Below are 10,229 nucleotides of genomic sequence, written 5' to 3'. Positions count from 1 at the left end.
CACAGAAGGCCTGGTTGGGAATAGAACTTTTTAGATACTCATATCTCCAGATTGGATTGATGGAATTTTTACGATTTAAAGCTTAAAATGTAGGGAAAAGTGTAACAAATCAGATGAATTCATGAACCAGGCTCGAAAATGCAATCTGTATATTTGACAGGGTTTGAAAAGTAAACATTCCATTTTTTTACCAATTTTTACCGAAAAATCGAATTTCAAAAGCTCATAACTTCTCTTAGAAATGACATATCGGAACAAAATTGACATTTTTGTAATCCTTTGTTCCAGTTTTATCTGGCCACCAAGTAACGTTGGAAAATATCGATATTTGATTATTTGACACTCCCCTTTGCATTATAAGTAGGAAAGGAAATGGTCCCCATAGGGTCAAAGTTCAAGGTCAGATGACAAGGTCAAAGCTGGGCACTCAACATGGTTATCATACATTTTCAAAAAGCTTGTGGGGAGGACTATCACATGAAGGCATTCGCGTTTTGTCCCTTGATTTGGTAACAAAATCTTGTCTGGCCCATGGACTATTTATTGTACGGTCTCAATAAGCAACTGTTACATAATGCTTTTGCCCAATCCTAGTGACGTGAAATAAACATGACTATAACAAACAAAAAAAATCACCTGGTCCTCCTCATCAGAGCTGAACAGCAGATCGTCGATGTCAGTCACTGGCACATCTGGGCTTTCCTCAACATTGCTTGTGTCTGTTCTAATAGTTTGGCCTCCATTGTGTAACTGGACTGCCTGACTTTTCCTGAGAATAGCGAGTGTGACATCCTGTGCAGGCAGGTTCAGTGCCTGCAGGACCTCCTGATGTGGCCGGTTTTTCAGGCAGTGCCCGTTGATGGCAGCTATGCAGTCTCCGGGGACCACCTGTCTGCTCCTGGCGCAGACGCTCCCTTCCCTCACCTGCTGCACCTGCAGGGAGTCACAAAGTTTCATCAGTTTGCTAGAACTTCTACTAGTATTTCCTTTGTCATCAATGATTAATGTTTATTAATTGTCATTATTATTTGATTCAGTTTTTGAAGGGGTTCTCTGCATACTTCTTTCAGTCCTTGTTCCGGTTCTCTTGGCATCATATTCAGAGTAATAACCACATTCAATTTCTCCCCTTATTCATGATTCCCTATAGGAACAGATTGAGTTCCAATTACATTACTTCGGATAGCATGCCATCTTTACTACTAAACAGACTGTCATTTGGTTTGCTAGCAATGCCATACTTCACTGTGAAGTATGGCATTGCTAGCAAGTTCGCACCCGTTGTAAAATGCCACATTTCAGTCACAGGAAGGTATTGATGTATAGTTTCAATCACAGGGGGGCATGAAAACCACCCATCCATCTACACACCAATAAAACCCGGCCATGGGAGAGAAGGGCTGCCGTATATCTCACTGGTGGTAAAACTGTTATCATAAAGCTTGCATCAAATGGGAGCTATAACAGCTAGGAAGCACTAAGCCTTAAGCTTGTGGGCTGGAACCTCCTTTGTAAATACATGTACAGTAGTTCAATTTTCCCAAAAATATCTTGAATGTTAAGAAAGTAAATCCATTGCATTCCCCTATATACACATCAATGTTATTTTTTAAGTCAAAGTCAAAATAATTAATTTATGGTTTACACTAGTCCTACAGTCATTTGTAACATCAGGTTAAGAATTCTATAAACATTGTAGGAGAAAGTCAAACTTTTTTTTCTTGCCTTCATTGGATTCCTGTCTGGCTTGACTATGGGGCAGTCTGTGGAAATTAGAAATGATGGCATGATGACCTACAGCCTGCTAAAGTAGGCATTTGGCAACAGAGTTTTATTGGCAATCATGGGTTCAGCAGCAGTTTGGAGAACTTCAAGGATAAACAAGGGTTATCCTTTTCACTGCCCTCTGCATATAAGTTTCTTAACCTTTTCCTGCTGCTTTACCCAATATTTTAAGCAATTAAGTTTGGTGCCAAAGGGCTGGCTCACCAGAGATAGGGTTAAACAAGTTAGGTTTTATCCCTTCCACTGCTCTGTACATCCAAGTATTCATTACTTTAAATCATTTCCCTACCACCCCAATAACGCCATAACCAATTCAATGACATGTTTGTTGCCAAAAGGGCTGACTCATCAGAGAGAGGGAGAGGGTTAATCAAATGTCAGCTCAAACCTAAGCCTCTTCAGGAGAGCTACTATGAAATTTTGAATCTTTTGAGTTAACAGAGGTGGGGCTTAAAAGGATGATGAAGGTGGGGATATTACAGGATGAGAGGTAAAAAAAACAAGCTGCACTAAAGTCATTTTCATATCAGATTTTAAAATTGTTTGAATGTACATGTTTTCTCATTTTACAATTTTAGGATTTGAGTATGAATTTGAACTGTTGTAACTTGTGACATGTTCCTTCAATTTCAGATGGAGGTGGGCTTTGCTATTGACAGACCAACACAGCATGGGTTGTGGCATGGCAGAAAAATACTGTCAGGCAAACTGAAGGCAATTAGAGGTTTGTTGTGGAATGACCTGAATGTGTGAGTCCATGCACACATGTCAGGAAGAAGTGTCATCCTTTAATGCAATCATTGGAACGGTGACAGATGGTAAACATGTGGGTGCAGCACGGTCTTTACTCTTACAGGTTTCCTCATAGGGCTGACATGCACAGTTAGGAAGGCGGACCTCATAATACATTTGACTAAAGGTACACTGGAGCACTTAAAAGATGTGTTGACAGTTTTGCTGACATTGGACCATTTTATTGTATTGTTATGGAGTCCGACCTAATTTATTTTTCCTTGCAATGTAAAGTCTTGATTAATATTACTTATCTCCCATAATAAATTTTGTAGCCCCCAGGGCATCATACACTGTACATGTAGAACCACCAGACATCTGACAGTGTAACTTGTTTATGCAATCTGCATTAACCTCAGAGTCTACAAGTGGCTTGAAATCTTTAAGGATCACAAAATGGTCATAGTGTCTGGAGACCGGTGCCAGCAGTCCTTATATAAGCACTGCTGCTCATTCCTACAGGATTATGGCAATTACTGAGTCGGACATACAATTTGAGTGAAACTGACTTGGAAGATTTACATGCTCAATTTCTGGTGCACTCGCTGAGGCCCTGCATTTACTCAGCTGAATGTTTATTATGTAAGATATGCCAAAGGTTTATTTATCTACTGGCATGTGTTACAAATACCCTTTATCACTCACTTTCTGGCTAAATTTTAGAAAGTCAACAATTATTTGACCCATATACAATGTACGTGAATAAGCAAGCAAACACAGAGGTGTCATGACATTGTCATTACATTCTCATTAATCTACAGATTAAGCTAAGTCAAAAATCTATGGAGGGACATTGTCTGATTATTATCAAATGTGTCATATTACATAAACACTCTTGATGGATGCTGAAGTGAAATCAGAGGGTAACTTATAAGTCAATAGCATATGTAACATCCTTACCTGGTGATATCCTTCAGTAGGACCATCACAGGCAGTGATGCTGAGTCCCATACTGGTGCTGTTCCTCTTATGTATCTGCACAACTTTCAAATCATATCCCTCAGGAACATGTACAACGTCTGTATCCACAGTTCTCTGCTGAGGACATGTCTGGTTTTCCTGATCATCCTCAGTGGGAAGACTACCGGAGTGTTGTGACTTCATGAGATCTGCTGTTTCAGATCTTGAGATGGACGACTCGACTGCGTTCTGGCGTGTGAGGGGGGTTGTTGGGGAGGAAGCCTCCCGAGTTCTGTCTGGTTCCTCCTGAGAGCTGGACTCGGAGCTGCCTGCGCGTACATTCCTGGCCACGATCGTCGTCACCGTGTCGGGTAACTCCTGGAACAACGCGATGGCCTCATTCTGGGTCATATCCCGCAGCATCTGCCCGTTGATTGACAGGATCTCATCTCCCCGTCTCAGCCCCCGCTCCCACCGTGCGCCCTGTAAGGTACACGTGTCATGTAATCTCAATTAGAAACTTTTTCCTAGTATGAAAGCTACTGTACTAACAGCAATCAATTGGTTGTTGGATTTGCCGTCTTCATTTCTTTCTTATCTGAAAAAAATTCAGGTTCTGAATCAACTCCGAAATGTTCATATTTTGGCCCATATTTTTTTTCTATCTGGCAATGCAGTTGTTTGCTTAAAACTTTCAAAATTCATTGTTTCAAATCGTTGAAATTGGTACAAATCAGCCTGGTATGTTGACTTGATGGCTTCAATGGTATCATATGGCCCGGCCTCTGGCTTCATATTTCTACAACAAACCGAGAACCAACTCATTCAATATCAGTGACCCAATGACATGTGTATTAAATGTACATGTAGGAATAGCATCACTAATACATTGTATGTATGGTGATACCCATATGATTAATGTTCTATTGGAGACTCAGCTTTTATGTTAACAATGACAAATTCTTTTAGTCATCTGTATTTCATAAATAAATGAATAATGTTATGATGTTCATTGTTTATCCATATATGATTAATGCTTTACACGTCTTGTGTAGTAGAGCATCAGCCCTTATCTGGATAAGGACGATTTCTTTTATTCACTTTAAAAAAATCCATATTACATACATGTCTACAGTAGCATTATTAATTCATTAATAACTGTTGATAATAATAATTTTTAAGAAAAATAATGAAATTATATGCTCATTGTGTTTGCCCATATATGAGAAATGCTTCAGAGTGATGAAGAAGTAAAATAATTTCAAACTGATTGTATATAAGTCTTAGTTAACACAGTAGTACAATTCAGTGCAAATGGTGAGAAATTGTGCTGAAGAGAAATGCACCCATCATTACCTGTCTGCAGCGCCTCCCGGCGTCACACACCGCACAAACACACCGTCGATTGGCTCCTCCGGGTCCGAGTTCCCCACGACGTTCAACTCCATCCCAAGTTTCTCGCCCTGCCGACGGTGGATGGCCAGCATCTCCACCACCCCCTGCTCCGAGTCTTCATCCAACAACTCCTCTCCCAGCGACCTGTCCATCCCCCGCAGGGACATGTTGCCAAGTTTGTCCTGTCTGGTGTGTACCTGTGGCTCAAGCTCTGCTGTTTGCTCTGTGTCAACACCACCTATCCCCACATGCTGCCCACTGCAGAGCTCCTCAGCTAGTCCGTGTGGTCTCCTCTCCTCCGGGGTTCTGCTTGGCTCTCCGATCTCAAAGTCGATCCCACTTAAGTCCAAATCCTGGCCAAGTTGCATGCCGTCATGTGCGAGTGTTTGTGCTCCGGCAGGCTGGTCCACCCGGGCCTGCTTCCTCGGAGGGGGCAAGTGAGGCTCCTTCTTTGGAGTGTTTTCGTCAATGTACTCGGGCTCGGCAAAGGAAACTTTCTTCTGCCTTCTGTCATGCCTTAACGCTCCTCGAGGTGTGTCTGAGTCCCTGGGGTTGTAGGCGTGGTCTTCTTGGAAGGAGTTGCCCAGGATCTGTGCCAGCTCAGTCTCAGTAGTGGGCGAGTCCTGGAGAGGGGGGAGTGGGACACAGAGTCAATCAACTGCATTATCAACCAAACCATCTATTTTTATTTAATTCGTAATCAACTAAGTTCTGAGACATCCTAGTTCATTTAGTTCTGAGACATCAAATCCTTCCTAAGGGACTGGGGTTAAGCTGAAGTGCTTAAGACTGTGCTTGAGATTCCTCATAAATATTCACCTGTCTTATCAAATACCTGGGTAAACCATCTAATCAACAGTAGTTGTAAGACATACAGACTACTAAATTCTCTATTCCTTTATGCTTACAATAACAGAAGCAGGCAGTTCCAAAGGCATGATCTCATGCCCAGATATCTACAGGTGATCCTCCCTGGCATAGAGAACTGGGCTCACTGTACTGCCCCAGTGGACAGGCCACCTTAGGCTTAGGGTCATCCTTGTTATCTTAAGACCCACCACCTTAAGGAGGCCCTGTGTTGTCTTAAGACCATCTTATGGAGATCCTTAAAACCATGGCAGGATGATGACATTAGGATTAGGCTGGGCTACGCCAGGCTTTCAGGGTGAATCTAATTTGGATGAAAAGTAACTAGGTTACATACATGTAGGTTGTAAAATGAAAGACGTGATGTCACTCAACTGTGGTCTGCAGCCGGCTACATGTACATGAACAACAGAAAAATACAACAAACTTGAATGAAATAAGTCATACCAAAGTCTTCAACGTTGTCCGATTACCAACAAGTACTGCTAAGAGCAAACCTGAGAAAGTTAAGAAAACATCAGCCTGGCTGAGAATGGCAGGAATGGGCCAGCACAGGAGGATCAAAGCTGGGTCTCTGTTTACCCCAGGTTGACACAAGTCTGGCAGCCAGCCTGGCATAACAACCCCACAGATAGGAGAAACCACAGTGGAGACAGGCAAGAATAAGTACAGCCTCACAAACTCACCACAAACAACAGAGATGATATAGAGCAACAATTACCAGCCTAACAATCAGACAGGAGACAAACTCAAGGTCAGAACAGATTCTCATGCTCTCAGCAAAAAACAATTCTACAGAAAGCCTCCCATCACAAGTTTAAACTACAGTTATCACCTTCCAAAGTCAAGCAAAACTGGTCCCTGCAGTTACATGAACGCTGCTAGGGAACAAACCCTGAATAATTCCACTTTTTACAAGTCCAAGAGCTGTTTACTATTCACTAAAAATTCATGACCCTAGCATGTCCAGAATACGAGATATGAAAACCTGAAGTTCTGCTGCTGCACCATTGGACATACAGTGTATCAAACAAAAAAGAACACTACAAAAATACCTCACCAGAGTTAAAAGAACACCTCCTCTGGCTTTCCTGTCAACCAGTCCTACAAGCTGACTATTCCACATGTAGAAATGTCACTGGGACAATCTGGAAAATTTGCCAACCCCTTCTGTAGGAAGTAACCCCTTATGTAACTGAAAGGACAGACCTGATACATGTACATAACAAGTACAAAATTCCACAGTTCCAAACATAAAGGAATCCCGGGAACAATACCTCACCTGAGTTAATACAACACCTACTGGGACATACCTTCCCCTAATTTTCCTGTCAGCCAGTCAAAATCAATACCGCCTGTTCAGCTGACAAAGAGCTCCATCCTTAACGTAAAGAGTACAAAGAATGTTGTGGGTTACTGACATAAATATTTGATGCCCGTGTCTGTTCTGTACATGTGTGTAACGACTCGGGTAATCCTACATATTCATCGTCTCTTTCATCTGAAAAGCAACCCATTTTTTTACAATGTCGCATCGCTTGTCATTAGGAGTTCCTGGTGGGAAAAAGAAATTGTGAACCAGAACACTTTGAAATTCAGTCATCATTATGATAACAATTACAACTGTGAAATTTGAGATTACACACCTCTGGGTAGTGATTGGAGCTTTTGAGAATGTATTGGAAAAGTGGAGGGGATGATGACGTGATTGTAACTCAATTAGGTGTTAAATGTGCACAACTTCCTGAACTTTTCCACATACCAACCACTCTCTTCACCCTCAGGCTTAACCTCCCTGTCAATCAACTGGAACCAAATATCCACCCACTGTTGCTACAACTGTCTCTGCTGTACAAGCATACACACAAACCCACCTAAACAATACCTTCGTACCTGGAGGTAACATAAAGGACATTAGAATAGAAACTATTTGATTGGCAATGCTACTGTAACTGTTACAGTGATTGAAAGTGCCACAGACCCTAGAAATGGGCCCATAAGGATGCCCTGAGGCACACTCAATGTCAGCAGCAGTAATGGATGTGGAAGCCTTATCCTTCCCACAGGACACAGGGGGAGCCAATATTGAACTCTTCTGCAGTTTGTCTCTACAACAGGTAATCAATGGGTGGAGGACAAGGATGATGAAGGTGGGGATATTACAAGATGAGAGGAAAAAAAACAAGCTGCACCAAACTCATTTTCATATCAGATTTAAAAATTGTTTGTACATGTTTTCTCATTTTACACTTTTAGGATTTGAGTATAAATTTGAAGATTTGAATGATGCATTCACAGCAGGCACTACAGTGCATATAACATTCTTAACAGCATTATTTACTCCTGTAACTGTTGTAACTTGTGACATGTTCCTTCAATTTCAGATGGAGAAATTGGGGGTAAACTAGCCTGAGTGTCAGCCTTGTTAGCTTTCGTCCGCTCCCCAAGATCTGCTTCCCGCTGCTTAAGCTAACAAGGCTGACACTCAGGCTAGGGTTAAACAACAAGGCCTGAAGTATACATAAAGTAAGGATTTTCTTTTGTACCATTAAATCATGGCATGAAGTCACAGACTTAAATGAACTAAATAAGAAAGCAAAACCAAACTGAAATATTGTCAAATTTCCCACATAGTTATCGAACGTGATTCCATAAGACAAAAGAAAGAAACCTAATAATATTGAATTTCTGAGTGAAATATTCCAAAATCTATTCCATACCTGGGCAGGCCCTACTGTCAATAATCAGATTATCATATATTGAAATATAACATTACATGGCGGATCATTCTGCTATGAAGACAGATAGGGGTTCTGAGTTGACCTGATGAGGTCTCTGGGGAGAGATTTGATCCCCGCTTTTCAGACTTATCCTGAATATCAGACACTCCAGCAGGGTTTAGTTAGGTCAATAGCCACTTAACCTGGTACTGCTCCCCCGGGTATAGGGCTGTCCATGGCAAGGCAGGGAAATTGCATTTACAAAGTTTTAACATTCTGTGATCTTTCCAATGTACATGTACATGCATGAGGGGAAAATGGTCTGAATTGAGCCTCTGAGTCAGGCATCAGCTATTACCAATGCCTTTCAGTAGAATTTGTTTATACAAGAAAATACAATACTTATTAACAATTCAATGACCTCAATTACAAGTACATGTAGCTGGTCTGCAATGTTTGTAGAGTGGGGCTTTTATTGTGTGTGTGGGGGGGGAGTAATATCAAAGAAACAGGTTGACTGGATCAGAACTTGCAAATAGCAACTTTATGGCTCCTAACTGCTCTGGCAAATCATTCAACCTATTTTAAATAGCCAATTTTCCAGCCTTGTTGTCAGGAACCATGAAGACTGATCTGTGCTAGCCTCCTTAGCAGATTTTTTTAAATTTCATAGTGAGCCTTTTTCATAAGACATTTTTTTTTCTTGTGCTGACCCCAGAACCTGCAAACAGAAGTGCAACAAAAAAGTAAGAGCAAAAAAAAAGCCTGCAAAGGAGGCTAAATTTCTGCAGACAGGTCATTCTATGACCCTTACTACTCCGACAACTTACAAACTATTTGGCCAACTTTGCGACTTACTATATTTCCAGCTGCTATAAGTTATAACCCTGGAGTGTGGTTTCAGTAGCCTGAAGACAGTAGTATCCAATAGACAGGGAAGTTTGGATCTGCTTGGGGATTAGTAGAGACTAGTGACTAATTTGTAGCAGGTCTCTGTCCCAACCCTCAGGGGGCCCCTCACTAAGCCCTGTTAATGCCACATTATCACCTCCCATAACACAATTACACGCCTGGACTAACCAAATCTACTCAAGCCTCTCACACCCTCAACAGATGCCCTGTAAATATTTGATGACCACTAAAAGCATTTAGAACTAGAGTTCGGAGGTCTCATGCCTTCGACAGTGTGATATTGTTTTGGTGGGTGTTGTGTGTGTGTATAGTGTAGGTTTTTTGTGAAGATGATTATCGTAGTGAACGAAGCAACAGACTATTCACCAAGCCTGTACCATGTCTTTCTACGGAAATACGGATCGTAGAATTCGGCAAAAAGAAGAGGAGAATTGGCCTGGGGAGTCTGGCCGCGAAAGGTTGTTTTCTTCCCTCCGATACGCGGTGATCCAAACTTCAAAACGGCAAAAACTCCTTCAACTAAATTATTCTTCTATGCAGCCAGTGTTGTTGAAGCGTGCGATGTCCAATACATTGAAGACAATTGCAAGTTACAAAATCACACAAACTGGCCAATTGTTGTGATGGTATGTGGTATGTAAGATAAATGGGTTCCTCCCGGTGAGTTGTATCTCTCTAGCGGGCTATCTGACCCTTTAGCGGCATACTATTCCCTTTATTTTGGCCGTTTTCTACTATTTTTCCAGTGATCCATGGTGCCTGGTAGAAAGTTAATCTTCCTCCACAAAGAGAAACTCATTTATCATATATGCCTTACTTGTTAGAGGGGCCGTCGTATCAAACTTTTAGCAGGAAACA

General features: G+C 41.6%; 1 pseudogene; it reads right to left on the bottom strand.

Moving 5' to 3' along the window:
- Window positions 1-10,229, bottom strand: part of LOC109469620 — a 56,574-nt pseudogene that overhangs the window by 7,458 nt on the left and 38,887 nt on the right.

Source organism: Branchiostoma belcheri, unplaced genomic scaffold (genome assembly GCF_001625305.1).
Source record: "Branchiostoma belcheri isolate BF01 breed outbred unplaced genomic scaffold, Haploidv18h27 scaffold21, whole genome shotgun sequence".
NCBI classification, from domain to species: Eukaryota; Metazoa; Chordata; class Leptocardii; order Amphioxiformes; family Branchiostomatidae; genus Branchiostoma; species Branchiostoma belcheri.
The sequence above is the reverse complement of the archived record's forward strand: the minus strand, read 5'-3'. Positions and strand labels throughout refer to the sequence as shown.